The 6,084-nt window shown below is 34.9% G+C and overlaps 1 pseudogene; it reads right to left on the bottom strand.

Annotated features, from left to right (window-relative positions):
- Window positions 1-3,167: 3,167 nt before the first annotated feature.
- Window positions 3,168-4,736, bottom strand: LOC145126683 (ARS-binding protein 1-like; annotated as a pseudogene).
- Between the last annotated feature and the right edge of the window lie 1,348 nt (window positions 4,737-6,084).

Here is a 6,084-nt window from a genome sequence, read left to right as displayed (position 1 = left end):
TCTAGCTACGACGATTTTACCGACTTGTTTGATCTTTCTTTAAGCGCCGTCTGGATTATTGAAAACCCTATTATTGGAGAAAAGTGAATTAGTAAAATGTCCCTGCCGTTTTGTGTGCTTTACAATATAGTCCTTTGAGAAAAACAAATTATATTATATGTCTACATTATGCCTAATCACTCGTCTCTCTAGCATGGTAGTGAAAGTCGTACTTAATTCCATGGTTCAAAATTTTGGGACAATCAACCGTATATGCAATAGCATAGCCATTGTCTAACTTTAATGCATGTGAGCTAATTGTGATAGTTAATTTGGTAAATTTTACGGACCGTGTAACTATTATGCATGTTATCCCCTTCTTTCTTAATTGGATCTTGCATCTTCAGTACTTATGTCCATGCATTGGTGCGACTGTCTGTTCAAAGAAAATGATTTGACTTTGTCTTCCTCTAGTGTCAACTATCTTCTTTTATTACAATAATAGTTAAAATAATCATATCCTAGAACAGTTAGTATTCAACAAAAAAAATAACACACATGTCGTATCAATGATTACATAAAATGGAAATAAATGTCACACAAGCGACAACCAAAAACAGATAAATCAACCAAAAATCTAATCACATTGGTTCAAGGGTATGCTATACATTATTCAATCAATCATATTAAAAGCATTTATCAAAAGTCAATACCAGAATCACACCATACAATTGTACAACATTGCCAGCGTATTTATGTATGTACAATTCTAAATTCTTATAATACTGGTACAGCCCTTCTTGTATCTCAGCCCACTTGCAAGGGTGGTTTTGTATAGGGTCCCATGGTGGTACCGACATGATTTGCCAGTACGCAGTGTAAAAAATTTCGATTTTTTTTTCTATTATCTTGCCACTACTTAAATTTCCCGTGTCACCCGGTGCCACCCCTAGGCCAGCCTAGGTCAGCCTCTGCCTATTTGTTTGTATTAATTTAGATGAATTTCATATATGCCTTTCTTAAACATTAAAATATTATATTTGTCAAGTTTAATCTCTTAATATCATATTTACTATACACATAAACCTTCAAAATATCATATTTGTTCAAATCTTTTTTATAATGTTTTTAATAGTTTATGATCATTTTCTATATTTTAGAATTATTATAATAATTAAAAAAATTAACCATATTATCCCCAAGTCTATGATAATGAATCGTTTACTTCTAAATTGTTGGAATATTGCCCTCTTGACAAACAAAACGTTTCATTTTCAACCCTTTCCATGGAATGTATGCAATACTTGCTAGTTTTTTGTTGTTGTTGATTATTGTCATGTTGTAGATGGAGGATATTTTAGATATTACCATTGATATTTTGATGTTTAAGAGGCATAAGTTATATTGTGATATTTAAAAAGTGCATATATGATATTTTGATGTTTAAGAAGGCATATATGATATTTTGAAATTTTATAAAAGGGTAGATATGATATTTAGAAATTAAGTTGGGCAAATATGATATTATGATGTTTAATAAAGGTATATACTACATTCTCCCTAATTATTAATTTAGCCATCCTGCTTGTAACGTCTATATATATGGCATATATGAGAGGAAATCTTTTCATGAGAAATTAATGTAATTACATGGTATCATAACAAAATCAAATCTCCTCCTAAAACAAATCCTCTTCCTTCTCGACTCTAACCCTAGTCGCAACACCCTTCACCGTCGACTATGTTTCTCGATTGCCACCACGACAATAAGACAAAATTGTATAGAATTACAGACAAAATTGTATGGAATTACGAACATAAACTCGTATATTCCGCTTATTCTCGATTGTGATCGTTTGAACCGCTACTCATGGCTCGCATTGTTTGAAACTCATTGGCAACGGATTTAGTGTTTCCGACCATCTTAATAGAGTGAATCAGTGTTTTCGACCATCATACCGGAGTGGATGACCCCCCCCCCCCCCCCGCTACATCCAACAATACTGAATAGATTCATATTGATTAAATTGTGAAAATGTGGATCTATGGCACAATTTCACAACCTATACTTCAAATGGTTCTCAAGAAGAACACCAATTCTATTATAGTACGGGTGAACCAACTCGAGACCCTATTTTGTAATAATATTGACGAAAAAGAAATTCAATTGGATAACGAGCTTTGCAACATCTCCATTGGTGACTCCATAATTACGGAGTACTACACAAAAATCAAATCGATTGCAGATCTTTTTGACAACATAGACGTCATTGTTCCCGAGAAAAACAATAATGTATAAGATCAATGGTCTTTCTCTAAAGTTCGACTACATCGTTGTTGTTATTATTTGTTGATAGCCTTTTCCCACTTTCACAGAAGCACAATTAATGTTGCTTCTTGATGATCAACGTATGGATCATGTACAAAGTCGAACTGTTCAAGCTTCCTACAATAATCATTCATCGTCTCCAACAGGTATCACTACCACTCATGCAACTTAGTTTTTGGACAGTTACAACATAAATCGTTGTTCACGTAATGTTTGAAAGAACAACCAAGTGGAAGACATATTAGAAGAGAATAATATCATCTAAATCTAAACCACCGATTTGTACTCCTTCTATAGGGCAGGGTTTTGGATGCTACCCATTGACATACCCCCAATCTAATACTCACTTTAGGCCCACTCGACCCCCAACCAGGGATTTCTGCCAACTCTTCAACATGGTCAACATATTTAGTAGCAACCCACCATCACTTAGGCATTCAACCAACAACAACAACCCACCGGCTCATGGGCTAGCAGTGGACATCATCCTACTAATACTTACCACCAACAGTCGCTAAAAACCCAATGTTTTTTTTCTTGCGATGCAGTTATACACTCCCTCATAGTAGTCCAGAAATCAACATTCCTCGACTCAAGACTTTACCATGGTTCGCCTTTATATGTATAACACTATGTCGTTGAATAATCTCAGGAATACAATTGAACCCTCTATAATTTAATACTCGATAAATTAATAACCTCGATAAAATTAATAATTTGTCCAATTCCAACTTGGACCGGTATAAAATTGGATCCCAATCGATAAAATAATAAAATAATAATTTTTTTAAAATCTTAATGTAAATATATTGGTCCCAACGAAACTATAAAATAATAATTACTAAAATATTTAAAAATTCTAGAATTTTCTAGTAAAAAATGAATCTATAGTCACTTGTTTTTTTAAACTTCAAATCTATATTGAGTTTATCTTTAAATCTCCAAATTGCACTCAAGAGTTGAGGCATTATATTCTTGTATTGCAACAAAAAGTTGTGAAGAGTTTTTGCCGCTTGCAATGCTTCTTTCCGAGTGACCGGTTCCAAAGGTATTGAATCATCATCAACTTCATCATCAACCGAATTTTGAACGGTATACGCGATAATTTCTTCAACTCTTTGAACCTCGTAACATTCATTATTTTCACCTAGATAATCCAACAACTCATTCACATCCATTTTCTGTCGATAATGCATTCCCGTAATCAAGTTCTCAAGCTCACGAATATCTTCTCCACAATTTACATCATTTAAATCATTTGAGCCAGTTGGATTAGCCGAACAAATTTTACAGTGTCGAAAGCAATTTGCTATGGATTCTTGTTTCACATTTCTCCAAGCCGAGACGACCAAGTTGATGGCATCTAAAATATTAATCTTTTCTTGGGAAGAAATATCCAACTCATAACCTTCCAAAATCTTTACGATAAAACCTTTTACGGTAGTATATTTTAAAGCTCTAATTATCCCAACATCACATGGTTGAATTTTTGAAGCCATGTTTGGCGGTAGAAAAAACAACTCGATGTTTTACAACCCTTGAATATTTTTTGAATGGGTTGGACAATTATCGACCGTGCATTTGATCATCTAGCCAACGAACATATTCTTCGAAAAACAACCTAGTCATCCATGCTCTTTTGTTGGCACATTATTCACAATCTAGGCTATTCATGTTGACATTTTTAAAGCAACGTGGCTTTGCATGTACCAATGATCCATAGAGGTATTTTTTCCGAGTTATCCGCATTGCAACAAATAATAATTTTAAGTCTTTCCTTGTCCTGTTTTCTACCTTCAAGTTTTTTTGTTCCAAGTGAATGGTCAGCTTGTAACCTGTAAAACAAACCAGTTTCATCCATATTAAAAACATCTTTCCTTGGAAATTGATTAATTTTTTCACTTATGGACTCCAATTTATTCTCCATGTCATGTGTGTCAACTGAGTCACTTTCTCCGAATCGGCAATACGATTTGATACCATGCCTTAGCTTGAACTTCTCAAGCCAACCCTGTGAAAGATTATGCTCAGAAGAATCTTGTGGATACAAAAGCTTCAACGTCTCAACCTCCTTCTCTATGATTAACTCTCATGTTATATTCACATGCTCTTGATGTTGGAGAAACCATTCATAAACAACTTTCTCCATGTACGGATACTTGGCTACTTTATGATACTTGGAAGATCCATCTTTGTCAAAGTTAGCCGATAGGAACTCCGGTGATCTCTTATGAGTGTTTCATGTTGTTCCTTGACTAACTTTCAAATAGAAAATTTTGTCAACCCACTTCACCAAATCTTGTTGAGTGCATCCTTGGTGATCTTTCTGATACTCGCATAATAGTTTTCGTTGTTGATTGGTCATCGTTGATTTTTTAACACCTTTTAGTTTAGAATCCATAGTTGATGTGATTTCAAAATTTATCATTAGACATTTTATAGTGATCAATCTAGATATGTGTACATTGAACTTGACAAGTTCATTAATGATTGAATGTACACGGAAATTCTGAAGGTCCTTGTTTCTGTTTTATTCAAATAGGTAAAGTGAACGGACAGTGAAATTTTGAAGGTTGATGCATTAATTTGAGAGTTACTCACGAATATAAGCCAACTCTTTAAATTAATAATTTATTAATTTATCGATATAATAATATCTTGCTAAATTAATAAAATATCTCAGTCCCAACATTATTAATTTATAGAGGTTTTACTGTATAGACTTAGGATCCACCTCTCTCACTGCTAATGTTTGTATATTCAAATGTTTTAGTGATAAATGCACCTCATCTTCGGAATTAATTAGTGATGGATCTTGTAACAACCGCAGATTCGGGCTAGTCAATTTAAAGACAATAAGCGTTAAAAATGACTTTTTGATAGAAGATTATTTAGGATAAATAACCTTAAACAAGTTGTAGTATACGTGACAAGGATTCCATACATATATAGAACGCTGAAATCCGACCTCGTACGAAGAAGTTGTGTTTCTTCGAAGTTTCGCAATTAAATTAGAGCAAAAGTGTGGGCACGGAAATCGAAATTCTAATTGGTTGACTATTAGCCTAAACAATCTAAACGAGAGTTGAAGATCTCATTAATAGGAGTCCGTCAATATAAAGATCATCGAGAACGAAGTCCGTATGTAGGAGTTATGCTTTCAACAGTGATTTTTAACAGCCTAAGCCTATCAAAAATATAAAATTTTGATAGATTGAGAATTAGCTGTTGTGGTCTAAATAAAAGTTATACATCTCATTGAGAGCTTTCCGGGGATATATAGAACGTCAAAAGTGAACCTCGTATAAAGAAGTTACGATGTTTTGAAAATCAAGAAAATTGCGCGCACGAAGTGCACGACGCCCACGGTGACGTGTCACCACAAGGGACCGCCACGTGGCCATTTCGGGGCATCCCCTTTCTTCCAAGACATGACAACATGGACCAAGGAGATTTTGACATGTGACACCAGAGGAAGGTGAAATATGGCACCGTCTAAAAGAGGCGTACGCAGACGAACGAGATGGCGACACGTGGCAGAAGCCCAAAGGAGCCAGCACTACCCTAGTGCGCGGTGCGCGATGTTTTTCTTGCTAATAAATAGCCGGATTCGTATATGGTTTCACCCCCACTCCCGTACACACATTCTTTCTCGAGTATTCTTCACTTTTAGGCCATTTTTCTTGAGTTTATGTGTTTCGATGAAGCCTTCCAACCCCTAAGGTATTCAACTAAGTAGTAGCCATAAAGTAGGAGCCCTACGAGTGCGATTTCCT

Source organism: Lactuca virosa, chromosome 7 (assembly GCF_052849685.1).
Source record: "Lactuca virosa cultivar CGN04683 chromosome 7, Lactuca_virosa_CGN04683_v6, whole genome shotgun sequence".
NCBI lineage: Eukaryota > Viridiplantae > Streptophyta > Magnoliopsida > Asterales > Asteraceae > Lactuca > Lactuca virosa.
This window is presented reverse-complemented; position numbering and strand designations above follow the sequence as displayed.